This window comes from Pseudopipra pipra, chromosome Z (genome assembly GCF_036250125.1).
Source record: "Pseudopipra pipra isolate bDixPip1 chromosome Z, bDixPip1.hap1, whole genome shotgun sequence".
Lineage (NCBI taxonomy): Eukaryota > Metazoa > Chordata > Aves > Passeriformes > Pipridae > Pseudopipra > Pseudopipra pipra.
The window spans coordinates 67,937,353-67,958,551 of NC_087581.1; the positions used below are offsets into that span (position 1 = coordinate 67,937,353).

Here is a 21,199-nt window from a genome sequence, read left to right on the forward strand (position 1 = left end):
TTATCATTCCAGCAAGAACCCACACCTCCCACATGGTCTTCTGACACCAGTGACCTGGCTTTGCAGAACGGAGGTTGGGCTCTCAGCAAGCACAACTTAATGAAAACCAAAATTTCCAGAGGCTGACATCTCTCCTGAATTCCACATATCACCTGAGAAATCCTGATCACAATCACTGTCCCAGCACTTCCCAAGAGGATTTTTCTCCCTAATCTTCTCACACTAGCAGAGACAAACTGGAACTTTCCATGTAATTGCTTTAGTTGGCAAGGGAGTACTCTGAATCACAAAATCACGGAATGTTCTGAGTTGGAAGGGATCCACAAGGATCATCAAGTCCAACTCCTAAGTGAATGGCCCACGACCTTGGTGTTATCCTCACCATGCTCTAAGCTCTACTCAATCAGTGAGACACCAGAGAAATGCACCCCTTCTTCCATACTCTCTGTGCTCCAGTGTGCCTGTAGCACATCAAAGATTTTCATAGCAACGCATTCTGCAGGCATTAACATGGTGTGGACATCAGCATCTCACATGCACAGGGACTACAGCACAGAGTCCTGCCTTCTCACCTCCAGCCTGTGTCCCCTCACACAGAGCAGTACTTCAATCAGGGTGGCCAGGCTCAGAACAGTTATTACCAAGCACTGCAATCTGCATCAAAACATAGTCTTCATTTCATCTCTATGTCCCTTAACTTCGCTGTAAATCTAGAAGTGGCAGAACTTTTCCTACGTGTCTGAAAAAAAAATACTGAGGTCTACAGGCTCAAAAAACCACTCTGCAGCACAAGTGAGAATGACTGATGTGACACAAGCCAAAACAAACAGCACAAGGCCCTCACCTAGGAGAAACCTAATTGATTTTACAGTGACTTAGTAATTCGAAGACCAGCACAGATTTATTCTCCTCCTGTCACTTATTTCCCATGAGTCTTTGGACAAATAACCTTTCTACCTGCCACACTGGTGAAATGGATGGTATTTACAAGCCCAAGTACTCAGGTTGCTCCAGCATAGAAAGGCAAGTTTCTGGTGGTGTTCCATAATGATGGCAGCATTCAGAAACTGTGAAACCAAAGAGCATGATACTACAATGTATTGGGTATTTTCCCCATAGCAAGGTGTTGATAACACACTGGTGTTTGGTCTATCACTGAACAGTGATGGAAGAGCACTAGCCTGTTTTTCCAGCATTCCTTCCCCAAAAGCTAGGGGGCTTGGAGTGGGCAAGGTTAGGGGGGGAGGGGGGGGGCATAATGAAACTGACCAAAGGGATATTCCCTACTATATGATATCTGCTCCAGCAACAAAAGCTAAAAGGAAGTGTGGGTGGGGACATTCTTTATTACAAGGTTTGTCTTCTGGAGCTACCACTTAACACATACTGATGCCTTACCTTCCACGAAGTGGCAGGACTTCACCTGCTGATGGGACATGGCAAATAAATCTTTTATCCCTTGCTTCCACATATGGACATTGTTTTTGCTTAGTTAAATTGTGTTTACCTTGACTCATAAGATTTTCTGTCTTATTTTCTTCCCCAGTATATTGCTGACGATAGGAGTGATTAGGTGGCTGGTTGGGCACCTGGTGTCAAGTCAGGGTCAATCCACCACACACAGAAATGTCTAAAATGCACTGAGAAAGGGATCCCAGATAACACCAAACCAATGTTCCTTATTCCCTTCTTCCAGGGAGAAAGCACAACCCCACAACTACACTACAGGGAATAAGATGGGGGTGGGAGGGGAAGGTAACACAAATGCAGTTGTAAGTTGGCACAGAAGCTATCAAAGAACAGAAGGCACTGAAAGCTAGACAACTATGTGGTCCTTATCAGCTGGGAAGTTCACTTACACCTCTCCTAAAATGTGACAAGAGTTGGTCCCTGATCTGTAGGTCTTGCAGAAAATACAGCCTGCAAACAAACTGGCTGGTGTTGGCCACTCTGGCTGTGCCTGCTTCCCTCCATCCACCAGGATCAATGCACTCTTCAAGTGAACTGAGCCAGAGCCTTCCCCATAGGCACCATATTCCCCATGGGGCTGCTCCAAAACAGAAAGCTCTCCCATGAACCTCTCTTGAGGTGCTGCAAAAAACTGCCTTTATCCCCACCTCTGAAAAATGCATTTCATTTAAGACTGGTCTTAAGACTGTTGCTGGTTTTATTCTCATGTTTCTTCTCTTCACACACACAGTCAGGTTTTGCTCATCCCTGACAAAAGCTTTAGGACCAGAAATTTTTCCCAGTTTTTACTGAAAGAGGTGTCTGTCTATAACAACAAGTGAAAGCTGTTTTCTGGGACCACGGGAAGTTCCCAGTATGAACAGTAGCATTTGGAAATGAAGTTCATCACTAAACAAATAAATCAAGTGGAATATAATTGGAAAGTGCCAGGCAGGGAAAACAGGTTGGGTTAATGATGTTATGTCCTTACCAGGGCTTCACAAATAGGTGAGATTATCTATTCTCACTCACGTACGCCTTTGCTTGGAGAGTCAGGCATTATCACAGCATGTAATTCCACCAAAAGCCCCACTGTCCAAAAGCACACGTTTCTCTTAAGCACTCAGACTTTTCTGTTGGAGACATGTGTTTTCCCCTGCAGTTTCATGATGTTGTTTCCCACAGGGAGACAAAAAGCAGTATGACTGACCCTGCAGTGTAGCACGAATACACAGCTGGGTGTTACTGGCTTAGGGATTGTATTGCAAACAAAGGCTACAAACAGTGCCCTTCTACACAAATTGAACACGAAGGCAGCAGTTGGCGCCCTACTGAATTCCCAACAGCTCATGTCCCCCTTCATTTCCTGCAAGAGTGACTCAGATTGAAGCTGTTGAGTAACAAACCTACCCTACTCACCCACTTCATGGCCTTAACTGAGTAGGCGAAGAAAAACAGACAGAAGAGTGTGGACACAAAAATACACACCAGAGGAGCAATGTCATAAACCAAGGCAGCAACAAAAAGCATCGTGAGTAGATAAACCAGGAGGACTGCCAGTGAAGTACACCCTGATTTCTTTCAGTGGCTCTGACAGTTGTGCTTCATAAAACCCTATGAAACCAAATCCTGCAGTCCCGGTTCAGCTTTTGTGGAAGTAAGCTTGCCATTGACGTCAAAGACCACGTTACCTCATAAAGGACTGCAGGGCTACTTGCAGAGACATCACTCATTATTCACTGTGACTGCACGCTTTGTGTAGGAGTAACGCATCTCCTTTCTCCCCTCACGCTCTCCTGTGGAAATTAAGAACAGTCTCCGGTGATGTAAGCCCATCTGCAAAATCAGTCCAGAGGTCAGACTGCTGCCCAATGCTACACTAGATTATACAGACACATACAAATAAACACTGCCTACCCTGTGATGTACGGATAATACATTTAATTTCCAGTTACTGTGACAATTTCTCTTCTATATGCAATAAGGTTTCCTGTAGATTCAGTGAACTATCCTAAAGTGGGCAGCAGGCTCTGTTCACATTAATAGTCCGGTTGGCATGGGACAACTAGAGTGGCTTCAGGTTGCAGGTTTCTGTCTTTTTCCCTCTGCCAGCCGATGAAGCAGGCTCAATGTGTTGTGTACATGCTCTCCAGCTGCCACAGTTTACAGAAAACATTAAGAAAGAAGTACCCACAGGGTGTCTGCAGGAGGTATGCCTTCCATGCAGCATCCTTCTGCTGGGGTGAGAACGGCTGCCAGAGAAGGGAGGCGGAAAGCAAGGGGAGAAATAACCTTGGACCAGATGAAAACATGACAGTCAATGCAAAAGAATTACTGCATGCCAGACTCAGTGAATTATTTGTCAGCAGAGTTACTGCAAGAAGACACATGTGCAAGAAATTTCAAGCACTAGACCAAGGGTTTGATCAAATAAACATAGACCACATTAAGATGGTCTTCTATATTCAGTTCAATATACCAGCAGTGTTAACACAATATTCAAGAATAAACTAGAATGCATGACAAAAATGAAGATGGGGCCAGAGTTAGGTATAAGCAAAACTAGATTATAGTTTTCCCATAATATTTGGTCAGACCTTTATATAGTAATCTGTCTCTTAGCCAGCAAATGGATTTAAAATGCCAATAAGTTTAATTAAAGCAAGAATGTCAGAATCTAGCTTAAAATTGCCCTCATTAGAGATAAGAATCTGGGTTAATACTACAGCATTCTTGTCACAGACCATTCAGCAGAAGTTACTAAAATAAACAGTGGAAGATTGATTGGATCTTTCATTTAGATTTACCACTTATAACTTGCTCTTACTGCCAACTTTCTCTCTCTGGCTAGAATTTGCACTCCAATGACAGTTGGAGTCAACCTAGTGTATCCAGAGTTGTTACGTGTTACATCTTGGTTTGGCAAATCAGGTCAATTTGCCTTCATAAATTCTGTGCCATTACTTCATTGTACACACACAGCACCCTAGTGGGTCATTGAGTCCAGTGCTGAAATCCAAGATCTTAATCAACTATCATGCCTCTACATGCTTTTGCATTTCTGGGGAAGGTAGAGGCCAGATGAAAATGTTCTGCAGACTACTCCCTTCCTGCACTTAATATTACTCAACTAATCTGCACTATGCCACGGTGACATACAAATCCATACAGAGTGATAAGATGTAGCTACTACATTCATAAAACTGGACTAAAGTACATATCACTATAACTATTAATCATTATCCAATCACAAAAGTAAAAAGCAAAAGTAAAAAGTAAAAAGTAAAAGCAAGGCTGACTGCTCCTTCCTCATTTCAAAAGAGCCCTTCTGTAACTTCAGCAACTGAACCTTCTGCTGGGAAGGCAGTGTCCAAGATTTGAAGCTCTGCTGGAATCTGTACGAGGAAAGCATCCCTTCACACAGCAGCGTATTTTAGCTCTGTCCTGCAAACTCCCTGAAAGGTGCCTCCACTGGCTATTTCACAACTGGCCCCGGTTGCCAGCTATATTCTTGGTTATGTTGCTGATCACATGCCCACTGATATCCTTTCCTTCTGCTTCAAGGGAACTAAAACTTGACAAGTTACAAGTTTCACTGGATTATTTTAATGATTTTCCTTGATGGCCCTCAAAATTCATTATCTTTGAATAACCTTTGCCAGCGACTGGAAATAATTGGTCTAACTCTTTTATCTTCGCAGCAGCCTTTTATGTATGAGTAAACACGGTTGTCTTGTCTTTTCTCTGACTGAGCACATCTGACTGCCTGAGTTGTTCTCCTACCTCACAAACCCCTCTCATTTTCACAGCTCCTCTCTGTGCTGCTCTCTGCAAAGAACAGGGACCTGAGAGATACACAGGGGGTTTCCCTGTGGCAGGTTTGCTTGTTTCACTCTTTGCTGTCCTCTCAGTGTACTCTGATTTTCCCATCACCTTCTGGGCAGTGATTGTTGTGGCTTTGCCTCCACTTCTCTTCTGCAGATGTACCTGCTGGCAAAGATCCTTACTACATTTCCTACCAGCTCTTCATCTGATCTCTCCCTGTTTCCTGGGCTTCATCTGGACAATTCTGATATCTGCCCTTCCCTCCCTGTGAGACCACATCTGCTGTTGCATACAGAGTAAGGAACCATCAAATGTGGGGCAGAAAGGGAAGGAAGGGTGGAGGCGGGGGGGGGGGGGGGGGGAAGGTGCAGATTTCCACATTTTTGTAATAGTCTCCAAATTGAAAAAGAAACAAAAACAAAAACAAAAACAAAAACAAACACTGTCTGTAGCTGAGACTCCAGGACAGCCATCAAAATGCTCTGCCATTACTAACCCTGCAGCACCACATCCAGACCCATTGCTGTCTCTGACCAGCTCTTGAGTTTCCTGGGCTTTATGAGCCTGGAAAAACAGACTTATCAATAGCTTATTCTGAATATAAATTAGTGGACAGGCATAGAGCCCAGGTATCTTATCTTTCCACCTGTATAAAAGCCAGTCTTCCAGCATCTTTTGTTCGCCACTAAATACTAAAAAACGAGGCACATCTCCCTCTTAGTGGCAACATTTCTTAGCTAAACTGCTTGCTTTCCCCTGCTTCATCTCCCCTCTCTATATGTAACTCCCCTCAGTACAGTTTTTTCCTCTTTTTATCACATCCCTTTTTCACTTCTTATTTCAGGTGCTAATCCCACATGGATTCCTCCCTGAAAACAAAATCTGAGATGGAAAAGGTCATAGCACATCACTCATGCAGATGCTTTACCCTGGCCAGTGCCCAACATTGTAGCTCCAAGCTGATATGCTGGACGCTCCCCAGATGGTGACACAAGTGACACAGACACACAGTCCAGGCAAAAAGGACCAAGTGGATCACTGAAAAAAATCCTGGAAGTATTCCTGAATGTTTGCACTGACCTCCAGAATAAACAGCCATCTCCCTGCAAGTTAAGCATTTTCATCAGTCAGAGGGTGTAGCTCAGTAACTGCTGTGACAGTGCCTGTGTGAACAAGTAAAGTGAATAAAAAAAGAAGTGAGCTTCACAGGGCCACTGTGAAGTATGTAGCCTTCTACTGAGAGGGAAGCAAAACTGAAAATATTCTTGGGGAATGCCTGCTCTGCTCCATAGAGTTCTTTGTCCATCCCAGCTTTTGAGGGCTTTTGAGGAGAGGCAGTTCTGGAGATGAGATACCACCACTCCGTACATCATCACTGCTGCAGCAGAAGTCTCTTGCAACACAGAGGGAGCAAGTCTGAGGTTTTGACATTTGTGTGACTGTGGGATTTCATCTTAAAGAAATAATAACAGATCTGTAGAGCCTGTCAATGCTAAGTACTTACAAATGGGCAGAGTATGAGACAAACAACAGAGAAAAGATACTCTCTCTTTTACAAACTCCATCTCCACTGCTGGAGTTCACTGGAGAGGAACAGGCACATAGAACAAGAGCTATTTAATAAACCACCACAGAGATTGCCCCACCAGGGAACAGAGCAAGGGAAGATACACACACAACAGATATTAACCCTGTTCTTTGCTCATGGCAAATATCTGATGCTGTGGTAACCGACACACCAACAGGGCAGAAGCAGACATCCTGCTATGGAAATCAATACAAGTTTCAAGAACTGCATCCAAGCAAAACCATCAGCAGCCCAAAGCCACCCTAAAACCTTTCTGAAAGCTAAATTTGCCCTGTGAAGCTCATGTGCTTTCCTGCAGGAAAACTATGCACGTTCCTCACCCACACGCACATGCTGCATCTTGAGCTGTCTCTGAAACTGCTGATCTGCATTAGTACACTGGGAACAGGACACCAACTAATGGGTGACTACCATCCAAGCTCATGGGTAGTTTTGTTGGCTCAGTTATTGTGCCACCTTCATCAGTACTGCAGACCAGTGGTGGCTATTGTCTTCGTGCGCTGTTAATGCCATGACTTCTTTCCTTTGTTCCCCTTCCTTCTTCCCCAGAATTACTCTGATGGACACACATCACCCCTGCATGCTCTGCAGCACTGACCCACGAGGCAGCTAAGTACTTGCCAGGTGCAAAATACCAACAAGGGAAGCTGTTGACTTCTCCACAGCCTCAACAAAACTGGGAGCACACAGACTTCATCCTAGCAGCAGTATCTGTTGTGATCCACAAGCACTTCACTCATAGAAAACCCAGACTTGGTTGTACTTACACTGGAGCTCTGCTCAGCCCTCCTGGAGATAAGGGGAGCAAAGACCACTGCAAGCTCCTTCCTCTTCCAGCTGCCAAAGCTATGAGAACTTTCTACCAGCACAAAGGGGCATATCCAAAAGGCTGCTCTGAATTCTGCAACAAAGATTCCACGTGTGAAGCCCCAGGTTAGCTCACTTGTTGAACACACACCTCTCTAGAGCAAGATATGCTTCAGCATTTAGGGAGTCCCACCTTCAGTCCCCATAGTGTTGCTTTCACCAAATGTCATTCAGGGACATGGTCTGGTTCAGGTTCTCCTCATGTGAAAGGGCTCTGTCTTTTACATTCTGCCTGTGCATGCACCATGAAAGCACATTCATACTTCATGTACCTATGCCAAATGCCACCAAAGCAAATTAAAACAATAAATATGGTATGATGAAAGGGCTAATTTCGAGACTTCTATTAGGATGCATGACGTTAATCTTGAGTCCTCTTTTTTTGAAACATTTTTTCCTCTCTGCTGCTTCAAGTGCACAATGTCCCTGACAAAAACCACAGGAGAAATTATTTGACTTCTGCAGACTGCATTGCTAATGAGAAAATTGTTTGGTTTTATTGCAACTTGATGTATATAAATATTCACAGCAGGAGAGCAGGACAAAACACTTGGAAAAAAAAGTCTCATTTTCAAAGTGTCCTGGGACACAGCAGGGAGCAACTAACAAATTAATTCATAAAAAAATCTGACATTTGGAAAATATTTTTACGAGAAGGCATCTCTCACACCAATGCCATTGTGACAAAGAAAAAAAAAATACTTTAAAAAACAGAATCCAAACTATGCAGGTACTCCCATTTTAATTCCGATGGAGGTAGGGCACAGAAAGAAATAAAAGCACGTGTGAAGGATGGTTCCTGTAGTCAGAATGTTGCATTTAAGAAAAGAGGAAAGGAAAGGGAAAGAAGGAGAAATGTTTCAAGCATCCCCTACTGAAATAAGTACGTTCAGAGGCCTGGCAGACGGACTCATGGAAACTGAATCAGGTTTAGAAGTTTTCATGAAAAAACACGGTTCCTCTTTGAAGAACTGACAAAACATACCCTGGAACCAAAGCACAGTGCAATGGACCATGGCATGTATTGGAGTAGAGAAATAAGCCAGAGATATGTACAGGGGTTTTTGTGTGTAACAACAAAGATAAGACTGAATACGCTCACATCATCAGAGTTTTAACAACTGAAATCTATGAGAATTAACCCTTGTCTATTTCAATACACTCTAAATCTGAGCAGTAGTTCCTGCATTAGATTTTTCTAGTATTTTGGTAACTTTTAGAAAGTGGGAATTACACTATGCACAAATTAGCAGCTTGCCCATGAGATCTGGATGCACAAGCAATATGGCTGTGTTCACAGAGCACTCTGCATGACTGCAGTCCCTAAAAGCTTCAGAGGGATTTTGATACCCTCTCACTGGATGTAGCAAAGTGGTGGATTTGGCAAATGGAGTGTGCACGAAGTCTAGCAAGTCTAAAAATGTTTGGCAATGCACTTGAACAAAAATAGCTCAAACTTTTACGTAAGTTGATGTTCTGCAAGTGAACTTTTATGTGCCATCAAGGGAAAGCCCTCTGAGTCACTACACATAGCTCAACAGCGTCAGATGCCCTGAAGCAGGTGAAGCAGCTACAGTGTGCACATGTGCTGCAAAGCATGCCATCAAAATGATCTCAGGCCACTGAGTATCTTCTCCTACGGGTAACAGAGAAGAGTATGGGGCCAATGGTCAGAGGCAGTTGCCCATACAGCCTCTCTCTTCATAGACCTACATGGAGCTTTTCCAGGAGAAGCAGGAGCAGCAATTAGTGGTTGTTTGTCCCAGCTTAGCTTTTCAGCTCTTCGTGTGGAGAGACAATGCACTGAAAATTGCAGTAAGCTGCAGGCTCCTTCATCACTCTGCTCCATATCTTGTTGCTTTCAGGCTGCCTTCAAAAACAGGGCAGGAAATGAAGGAGGAAGGGATTGCATTTTTTCCCTCTTTTCTAAAAGCCTACATATGATGGGAAAGGGCTGAGGCTGTGAAAATGCAGTGAATCTTGGGAACCTTATTCTAACACCTAACAGTTGCTCAGGTACAGACTTTTTCTGCCCTTCAGTGCCCTGTTGCCCAAGGTTGTGTTACGTGGCAGATGAAATAATGTGTGGGGAGGAATGAGGGATCATATATATTGGAAACATGGCTATTCATGCCTGATGACAGCTTTTCAAATGCAAAACCATAAGATGGGACTACTTATAGCACAGGGAGTCATGGGAGAGACACTCTTTAGCAAGAGCACAGCACAGATACATTTTTTTCTTTCCCTATCCTGTACCAGGCACAATACACCATTTATTTTATTTCCTGAAACATGGAGCTTCCCCAAGCAGACCAAAGACTGAAATATGGTAAATGAGGTGAGCCAGAAGAAAAAGGATGACACAGCAGTCAAACACCTAAGTCTTGTGCAGACCATGATGCATATGTTCCAGAAACACCAATCCACAACTTGTCCCTGCAGTTGTGCCTTTCACACAGAATCACAGAATCAATTAGGTTGAAAAGACCTCTGAGATCGTTCAGTCCAACCTATGACTGAACACCACCATGTCAGCTGGGACTAAGCATGACCATGGCACTAAGTGCCACACCCAGTCTTTCCTTAAACATCTCCAAGGACGACTTCACCACCTTCCTGGGTAGTCCATTCCAATGTCTAATCACCCTTACTGTGAAGAAATTCCTCCTAATGATCAATCTAAACCTCCCCTGGCACAGCTTAAGACTATGTCCTCTCATCCTTTCACTTTAATACTCAGTTTAGCAATGTGACACTCAGTTTAACCTATGCAATTTCTTGACTCCTGAAACGCTTTTAATACTGCCTCTCCATGTACTGGTTTTAAACTAAAAAAGTTTTGCTGCTCCCCTGTAATTTGCAATGCACAAGCATCCCTCCAGTAAGTCTTCCTTGCTCACTCCCCTCTTACTGAGTGGTGAATCTAAAGACATACCCTGCACAACCCCTGTTACCTCCAATTCAAATCTAGAAACTATTTCAGGAACCTCATTATTTCTGCCTCTTTGCCTGAGCTATTAGTGACATTTGCAGCCACAGATACCTCAGTAATTACAGGGGGTTTAAACTTCATGCACTTAAAACCACATTTCAAGTGCTGCATAAGAGGCAAGATCTTGTGCCCTCCCTCACAGTTTCCACAGGGTGCTATGACAGACACCATGTGAAGGTTCGTAGGTGATGGGCCATCCCAGAGGCCTGAGGATGATGACTGTCAGGAGAAAACCTCTTTCACCTACATCAGGCCCACAACAGATTAGGGACTTTCCACTTCTTGAAATACCAAACTATAACCGAAAAGTGCAGCAATGTGTCAGCCTCTCAGAAAACGAGGATAAACAGGGAACTCGGCAGGAACGGCACTATCTGAACAACCTTTCACAGGTACTTGCCAGTCTGTTCTTGGACACTCTCAATAATGTTTTTTTTATACCTTGTCAAGTTACATGTTTACCAGTGAAGTATCCAGACAGATAAAAAGGTTTACCTCAAACCTGTGACTGCTAATCTTGCCAGCAGATATGACAAGAGGGTTATTCATTTCTTCATTACAGTAGTTTTTGCCACTTACAGTACAAGTCCCAGTGCTCCTTTGAGCCATTTCTCCAGATGGAGATTTCAGCAGACTAGTATCAACACATTTTATTTCAGTCTACAAGCCATGCCAAGGACAAGGTCAGCATGGAAACTGAAACCCCTTCCCACCACTGCACAGGCTCCTTCAGGCCAGGCAAAGGCTGTGATAAAGCCATGTCAGTCCCCAAACTTTCCGTGAGCTGCCTATCAGTGGCTCTAAATTAAATACCTTTAAAACCTGTGAAAACAAAACAATCTCCTAACTGCCCTCACACACATATCCACACCCAGGCAGATGATAATTCCACCTATTTGTAGTTCAGCATTTTTAATAAGTTGCAAGAGGTTAGCTGCTGCTAACATGGTCAAGTGACAGGATTCTCTGACTTTCTGTGTTGACACTTGCAGATATCAAGGTTTCACACAGCCCTGACTTTAGAAAGAATACAGCTTCAGAAAGAACAGGTCAGTACCAAGGCTGTTTGAAAACCCCACACTACAAAACCAGTATTTAACACATTGGATTTCCTAGTAAGTCTTCAGAGACAAGTGTCTGACATTTGAGTTGTTCTGGGTCAATATTAATTGCACATAATTTCTCATCTGCATTTACTGCCATGTTTCCACAATTAAATTATAAAAACTAAATAAAATCTCTGGGCTTCGTAGTTAAATCTGCATGCTAAGTTAATTAACATTGCAATGGAAACCAAAAAAAAAACTCAGGCCTGTCTGATCCAAAGTCCATTAAAATAAGTGACAGCTAGATTATAACCTGAAGAAAATTAATACCCATGCAGCCTTAAAAAATAGGGGAGTGATGAACTGTTTCATAGATGTCAAGAAACTGTATTGTATGGAGGCCAACTGAGAGACCTTTTTCTGCCAATGTCAGCATTTCTGGCATCTAATGTGCGTGTACTTTCTGTTTTTCATGAACAGGACAAGGGGTAGACCTTGTAATACACACTAGCACTCTTGCTGTTTTCAGCTGTTGTTTGGGAGGCAATAAGCTAGGAAATGTGTCAGCATCTAGAGGACCAAGGGCCACCTTCAAGCAGTAGGCTGAGCTGCAAAAGAAAATGCCAGTTTTACTTCACTGGAGGTGCAGGATGCACCAGAGTGCCGCAATATGCCACAGTATGCTCATATATAAACTGCATTAGCACCTTGCTCCTATTGCCAAACTGCATTTGTCTTTCAATCAATCATCTGTTCTTTAGAACTTCTTAATGCATGGCACTTCAGAGCTCTTTCCAACAAGAACAACAAAAGGAACAAAATTAATACTAAAAGAAAAAAGTAGGGAGAGGTGGACTTTAAAAAGAATTTTTAAAAATTTTGGCTCAGTGTTTAAATAAGAAAAGTGAAGGGTTATTCACCATGTGTGGTACTTGAGCCTTTGTCAAACATAGCATGCATTCATCTAATCACCTTTGTCAAGGTAAGGAGTTTGTAAACTGGGCACTGAGATGCTGTCATGATCAGCAGCTCCCCAGAAGCATCATGTGAAGAAGGCCAATGATGGACCATGAGGATCCTGCACTCAGACCCCTGCAGGCTGCAAGTTAATTATGCAGGCAACTTAACAACAAATTATTGGATTCAAAGGCATAGTACTGAAAAGGGAACTCCTGGAATATAGATGAGTTTGTACAATTTGAACCTGCAAATGTGGATTTGTTAGTCACAAGCCAGCTTCAAAATACGGCAGAAGTGTTGCAAAACTTAATATGGTTAATTGGAGTTAATTATACCTAATTATGTATGTGCCATATTGCAGAGAGTTATCTCAAAACAAGTATGTTTAATAACTACAAACAATACGCAGAATAGGGAGCACTATGATGAAGTCTTAAAGAAAAAACATAATAGATATGCTAGAAAGCAAAAGCAGACACTGCCAACTGCTGAACAGCAGTGACTGCTCACACCATCCTTCTGACAGTACCTGTGAGGGCTGCACTGAACTACCTTCTCCCCTACACTCACTTGCTGAAAGAAATGCATCTCCTTCCGGCTTCCAGCCCTACCCCATGGAGAGCACATGGGCCTGACCATCCAACTGTCTGCAGGCACTCTGGGATCTGCAGTCCTCATGGGCTAACGCAAAATGTCACTGCCAGATCATGTGGACAAAGAGGCCAAGAAACAGTATCCTGTCTCTGTCAGCACCTTGGTCCTGCTCTAGGTCACCAAGGGAGATGCAACTGATGACCTAGTGGTCAGGTCCAGGTGTCTCACAAAACCACTGCCTGATCAGGAAAATGATGTATTTGAGCACAGCCACATGGCCTGGAACTGCAAAGGAAGGCTCAGAGTTGTTGTGGAAGGCTTCAGAGAAGAGAAAAAGAAACAATCAAACCCACTACCCAGTGACGTTGTTTTACAAAATGGTAATGGTGGGATACAACGTAGGATTCTGATTTAGCAAGAGCCTTATGAGGTGAAAGGAGAATCAGACAACATCCCCAGCAAAGAGTTGAAGCTAATTGAGTCCTTTCAGGATTTTCAAATGCCTTGCTATGCCTTGTGAGCTCGCTTGGGACAAATTACCTCAACACCTCCCCAAGAAGCTGGTAAGGGCTGGAAACTACTTCAGAGGCCCTTACAGCAGTGTAAGGCAAGGTAGTACCAACATCTCCTGCATTTAAGTGTTCAGTCAGTCACTGTGACTCCTAGAGGAAATGGGTTTCATACTGGGCTTCAGGTACTTAAAACCATTCCTTCTCCTCCAAGGCAAAGTCAGAGTACATGATGGACTCATATCAATCATTTTTCCCTGGCTGTCAGCTCCTAGGATGCAGCTGGGTTTTCTCCTGCCCAAGAAAAAAGAATTACCTGTACAGCATTCCAGCTTTGAAAGCTACAGCTTTGTCCAAGGTTCTTGCCATCAGAGAAGACCACTGCCTACCAAATGATGGAAAGGATAGTTCACTTACAACATAGGCCCATGTTGAAACACGGTAAGGTTAGATCTAGGAAAAGAACTGTAATTCTTTGACATAGCAACCGAAGAAAACAAATTACATCGACAAGTGAGTGGAGCATTTAAAGAGTCAATAGGCAAGAATGAAAGGACCTAGCAACAGAAAATAAGTCGTAAGCACAGTGGTAGGTTCTTCCATGCTTTTGAAAATGAAGGCAGGAAGGAAAAGTCTGAAATTATGACAGTAATGGGAAGATCTGAAAAAATTGTAGGCATCAACAGCAAATGAGAAGATTAAGCATGTTGAGCATCCTTTTACTCTTGAGTAAAAAAAAAAAATCCCTGAGAAAAGCACTTCAAATTCAAACAGGAATATGCAGCCATGACAGAAGAAAAGGAAGAAAGAAAAGGAGAAGATGCATGAAGAAATATAGGATGACATGGCTCTTTAGCTATGGTCAATGCACAGAGCAAAAAACATACAGCTGAGAAAGATTTCCACTAGAGGAATGAAGTACTCCCATTAGAGGTGAGGTATTGTTTGCACCCAGATAACAAAAAGGAGAAGTAAGCAGAAGGAGATGTGATGGCTAGGAAAAAGGGAGCCACAAGCCTAACATGAGAAAGAAAGAGAGAGGCTGTATGAAAGGAAAAACAATATCAAATAGACAGAAAAAAGATAAGGGAGAGAGCTGGAAATCCACCTCTAAATCAGAGGGGAACAGTTTACGAGTCTGACAGAGGACTCAGAAAAAAAAATTATCTATCACTGGAAAAAGATAAAATAAAGTTCTCTGAGAAGCAGGAGGAACAACAGTATTTTCAACACAGAGGGAGTTCAAAATATCAGAAAGGCAAAATCTGGATTACCTGGAGGACTGGAATAACAGAAATTGGAGAGAAAACAGTCAAATAAGCGGAAAGGTGATCAGTACCCCCAGCTGGCAGCCCCTCAGCTGGGCGGAGGACAAAGAATGAGGTGCACTAAGTACAAATTGCCTCCTGTGGGAAAGACTGGGGTAAAAAATCAATGACAATTCTAGAATAATTGGGCAAGGACATTCCACTAGAGATGAGGAAGCTGTAATACCATCATTCAAGGCCTTGGTAAGATATGAGAGATTCAGCATACTGTTCTGGTTATGTGCTTAGGGATGAACTCAAACTGCAGAGTATAAAGAGTTTTTAATACAAAGAAAAAAAAAAAGAAAAAAAAAGAAAAAAAGAATAAGAAGAAAAGACTTGGTCTGTTTAGCAAAATGAAATCTCAGAGGGGGTATGTTTGCTGTCTATAAATACATCTAGAGAGTAAACATCAGAGAAGGAGAAGAGCCATTTAAGTTAAAGGACAACATTGGCACAGAACAAGCTTGTGCAAGCTGACCATAAAATACATTTAGTACTGAGACAGGCAGTTTCTAACCAGCAGAGTCGTCAGGTTCAGCACAGTCTTCCAACAGGCAGCCAAAGACTTCTAGTGAAAAGTGGGAGTTGTTCATGAGTGCCATGATATGGACATGATGTGTGCAGGACCAGCAATCTTTACAGGATGGCTTATGAAGTCACTTGTGTTCCACTATTTGTTAACAATATCCACCCTTTTTTAACCTTAAAATATTTCAAATGGTGCTGCAGACTTTGATACAGTGAATTTATGTGTTCTGACAAAGGGTTACCTTTCACCAATCCCTTAAAGGCAGTCTATCAATGTCCCAGAGACTCAAGAAAAACCCAGTGCTACCCTCTCTCCTTGGAGAGTCAACTCCCCCCAGCAGTTGCTGCTATGGGCACAAAGGATAACCAAAAAAAGTACAAAGTTCCCTACCCCACCAACTGCTGCTTCTTGAATTCTACCTTCTTCATTGCTCACCACTCACTAACCTACACCTCTGAGTGTTCTCAGCTGACATGAGAAAAGACACGCTTTTATGGGGATCACGTACAAGCTAGGGAAAGATCAGGCAAGCAGCTGAGCTAAGGACTGAGACCTCTCAGAGAGACAAGGTGTGACAGGCAGCTAGGACAACAGTTTTGTTCAAACCACTACACCAAGGCAGAGCAGAAACAACAGCTCGCTACAACGAGCCCCCAGGCAGTAGGGAGGTACTTCCTAGGCCGTAGATCTATGTCAATCTACATGAAGGAAGGGTCACCATGCCCTTTGCATTCAAGAACCAAGCCAGATCATTCCTTGAACCAACCTGCAGCCAAAGGAAGAAATCATGATGCAAATGAGCTACACCTTCCTAGCATGTGTCTTTTACCTACAGGACAGCCCCAGGCAGGAGAATAATTTCCATCTTATTCTGATCAGAGAAGATCCTAATGTACACTTTCCCGCATCACAGCTCTGGCTGAAGTGGGGACCTGCTCTCTCCCCCAACTCCTGCCTTGTAATTTCTTTCTGTAGAAAATTCAAGGTTGTTTAGGCCAAAACAGAAGCACCCCAACAGGGAACAGCGTTTAGTAGACTATTCACTAGAATTCCAGTCCCTCCTTCAAAAGTAAGTTATTCCCCTGATATTTGACAGTCATTAGATAAAATGAAATTTAGATGCACAGGAATTCAGAAGTAAGGCATCTTTTAAGGAGAGTCTGCTATAAGACAAAGTAGCATCAACATAGAGTTTCCAAAATCCTTATATCAAGCCCAGTACCTACATTTTGGATGTGGGCAAGTGAGACTGACAAGACACCTCATTCAATAACTGCACAGGAAAGATTACATCTGATCCATCCCAGTTCACCTGGCACACAGTCCTTCCTCCCCTCAGACGCAAACAGCTTGTCTCAACACACTGGAGAGTACAATGTCAAATCACAGGACTAAGTAATCCTCTTTCTGCCAAGTGAGGAAGTTAGCTCCCGTTCCCTCGAATCTGGAATAAACCCTGCTGTGCTGGTTTTGGCTGGGGTAGAGTTAGTTTTCTTCACAGTGTCTAGTATGGGGCTGTGTTTTGAATTTGTGCCAAACACAGGGTTGATCATAAAGAGATGTTTTTGTTATTGCTGAGCAGGGCTTACACAGAGGCCAAGGCCTTTTCTGCTTTTCATACTGCCATGCTGGGGAGGAAATTGGGGGTGCATGGGAGGCTGGGAGGAGACACAACTGGGACAGGTGACCCCAATTGGCCAAAGGAATATTCCAAACCATATGATATCATGCTCAGTATATAAAGGAAGGGGAAGAAGGAGGAAGGGAGGGACTTTTGGAGTGATGATGTTTGCCTTCCCAATGAACCGTTACACGTGATGGGGCCCTGCTCTTCTGGAGATTTCTGAACAGCTGCCTGCCCACAGGAAGCAGCTAATTAATTCCTTGTTTTGCTTTGCTTGTGTATGTGACTTTTGCTTTCCCTATTAAACTATCTTTATCTCAATCCATGAGTTTTCTGCCTTTTACCCTTCTGATCCTCTGCAAGATCCCGCTGGTGAGGGAGTGCGGCAGCGACAGCATGGTGCTTGGCTGCTGGCTGGGGTCAAACCACAAAACCCTGCTGATCTCTTAAACAGTGATTGCAAAGATATGTGAATATATCAGATATGCAGACAACAGAAACTTAAAAACAATCTGAGAGCACAAAAAGAAGGATTTTGAGACACCTTTTGCAAAACGTTCAGCAATCTTTTACCATCAACTTAGCAATTTTCTGGAACCTACACAATAAAACACCATCCATTAGGACAGCAATTAGGAAAGCATCAGGTACATTTTCTGCAAATTGGTCATAATTGGACAATTCTGTGACATAAGCAAAGATATTCTTGTTTAAGTAATTTATCAAATAATATCAAATAACTGATTTCACAAATGCTACGGCAAACATCTGACCTCTCCTGAGAATACCTTGTGCCCTGTTCTACAGCTGTGTGAACAAACACCTCTGTCATATAACTACCACTTGGCTGGAATGATTAAAACCTACTGCATAGAGAAAACACTCTTTTTCATTCATATTCTGAGGCATTTAAACTAAAATGGCAATAAAGACCCTTTACATGGCCCTGACCAGGTGTTCTCCAGTGCCCTAGTGTCACCTGAAGCCAGGACAAGGGAATAGACTCAAGAAACAAATCAGTTCTGAAAAACTAGTCAGAAGTGGTCAGACTAATCAAACACTGTCTAATGCTGCTGATACAGGACACATGGACTGAACAAAGCCCCAGGCAACCCAGTCTAACCCTAGAGATGTGCCTGCTTTGAGCAGGTCAGACTAGACACCTCCCAAGGTCCCTCCCAAACTAAATTACGCCATGATCTTAGAGTGCAAATGAACTTGTGTCTATACCCTTGATTTCTCAAACCTTTCTTCCCTTATTCCAAAACTCCTAGTGCTAACAGCTGCCAAGAAAACCACATGTCCAGTTTCTAGCATAGGATTTGCTTACTCTTTCTTAAGTCCTTACATTTTCTTCCCAACCTCTCTTCCTCATTTCTTCCTATTTAAATGTCACCCATTGAAGCAGCACCTCTAAATGTCTTCCACATAAAATACTGTGAAAACTAGAGAACAGCAGGCCTCAAGCACACAGAAACATGTTGGTGGACTTTGCAAATGGAAGGGATGAAGAACTAGAAAGAAACATGATAGATTCCACCTTCAGAGTTTCAAATTTCTAATTTCCAATTTATTCTTAGTAACTATGTGCAGAGCAATTTTTGCAAAAAGATTTTATAGTCCATAATGTCCCCTATAGCAATAGAAAAGAAAAAAATGGTAGTCAGAAACAGAATAAGTTATGGGAGGTTACACAGCCATCATGACTGAATAGTCAAACCTATGACAACCATTTATCAAACTGGCATAAAAATAACAACACATATATCTTACCATAAATGCAGTGTGGGAGGAGAGGCAGACGATAAGATAATGCAATGCTTTGCACTTTGGTGGCATAAGCTAAAGATCTCCATCTATTTTACAAACACACATTTAGCTTCAAGCCTAGAGTGCAAACAATTAATAGCTCTGTTGTCCTTTGTGCCAGTGAGTCACCACAAAAAAAATTAAGAGGCTGATCTGCACGTTACTGCAAACATCCAGCTCTGTGTACACTGAGCAAAGCAAGCCTGTTTCGCTGGTCATGGCAGTGCCTATTCCCAACTAGGCACCCAACAAGCACAGCTCCCTTAGCTCCCCTGTGAACTCAACAAAACCTTGGACCAAATAGTCCCTACCTCTCTTTCAGGCAGGATCTGGCCAAAAATTACTCCCCCTGTAACTCGCAGAAAGCCCACTCTATGATTATGTAGAGATTGTTTGGAACATGTGTTCCAGGCTAGTGTTGTCCCACAAAACCTTATTCATCTGTTCTGAAGTCCACCAAAACAACCCTTGAAAACAAGTATGGTAAATTTTGGGTTGGACAATTAAAAAGGAAAACATGACTAACAAAGCTTAAATATAAAACAGCCAGAGACTCAAAACTTGTGGCACCTACCATACTTTACAGTCATCAGCTGTAGCACAGTTCCATCAGGTTATGACTTTGGTATTAACTGAAGCTGGCAGATGAATCCACCTGCAGTGACTGATTTAGGTGACAGACTAATGTGGGTCAATGGCTTGCAGTTCTGTCATCTTTAGTTGAACACAGATACTCTATTTTCAGCAAGCAGACCTGGCTGACCAGTTAGAAACACACAGATCAGCTATAAACACACAAATGGGCATCCTAACCCTTATGTGAAGGGGCTACTAGCTAGGGCTAGTAGAGGTGATCAGCACTATCCTTTGGGATCCAGAGAACTCTTCAATGACCTTTATTTAGACTGGTAGGTCAGTCCTTTTTTTACAGTAATTCCAACTCGATCATCAACAAATTATTCGATGTAAGACTATAGATGTGTTATAGAGTCTTATGTCTATTATTAATGTAACAACATCATTATGATGTTTTCACACATCTTATCCAAAGACAGTTGAACTTCAATGTGCAGGATATGCTAATGACCATACTCTGTGTGTATGTGTGTGTTTATGAAGTATCCTCTTACTGAAAATGCATCACAGTGCAAAGCTGTAAATAAGCCCTATGAAAAACTGGGCTAACTCAAGAGTGACACTGAAACACAGGAAGTTTATGAATAATAAATAACATGTGGTGAAATACGTTGGTAGTGAAACTTCTGGCTTTGCATATTGAATGTGGTGCTTAGAAGCCAAAGAGGTATTTTGGGGAAAAATGGGTAAGACTTGGAAAATCCTAACAGCAGCAAGTTGCTCTACAGGAGGAATAAAAAGGTGTAACAGAATTACTAATGACATGATTAAACTTGTGTATTAGCCTGGCCTCTCACAATGCACAGCTTTGTGGGATGCTATCAAAGATGAGTCTCCTGTCACAAACACAGGGAAGAAAAGGTCCTTCTTTATAAGATGACATTCAAGATAGGGAAGACTGAACACCTGAGACACCTGTAGAAACACACGAAGGACCATGCTGGAGAAGCCTTGCTGCCCCCACTTCTGACAGTTGCCAAAATAGGACAGAGGAAAAAAAATAAAGAAATTCTTTGTACAGAACAATTTGCCCCCAGTGCAAGGATTGCTTTTTCTACTCTAACCAATACTGATTAATAATTTAATAAAAGCTTAGAGCTCTCCTTAAGTTTGTATTTATTTAGTGTTAAATGAATGTTCTCATTAATCACAATAAATAGTTCCTTTTTTTTTTTTTTTAAGCTCTTGACTGTAACAACCAAATTATACTAATCACACATTTCACTCACATGTAGGTTTATGTTGTGTGCCAGGGACTAAGGCACTTTGCCCATTCTACATATAATCAGTTCATTAAGTGTTTACTTTCCACTAACTACACCTCTTCTGCCTACACACACACACAGTGCATCTAGCAGGGTCCTCCAGATTGACAGCTGGATCGAGAGTTTACATATTCTTTCTGAGGCAATGTTTTGACATTCAGTGGAGACTTCAGGAAGTACCTGCACTATTTTG

At 42.5% G+C, this 21,199-nt stretch overlaps 1 long non-coding RNA gene across 1 annotated transcript; it reads left to right on the top strand.

Moving 5' to 3' along the window:
* Positions 1-3,201: 3,201 nt before the first annotated feature.
* Positions 3,202-6,484, top strand: LOC135406737 (uncharacterized). Its single transcript, XR_010426452.1, has 3 exons — positions 3,202-3,304; positions 5,431-5,570; positions 6,119-6,484. It is a non-coding gene; the product is annotated as an uncharacterized LOC135406737 (long non-coding RNA).
* Positions 6,485-21,199: the final 14,715 nt, after the last annotated feature.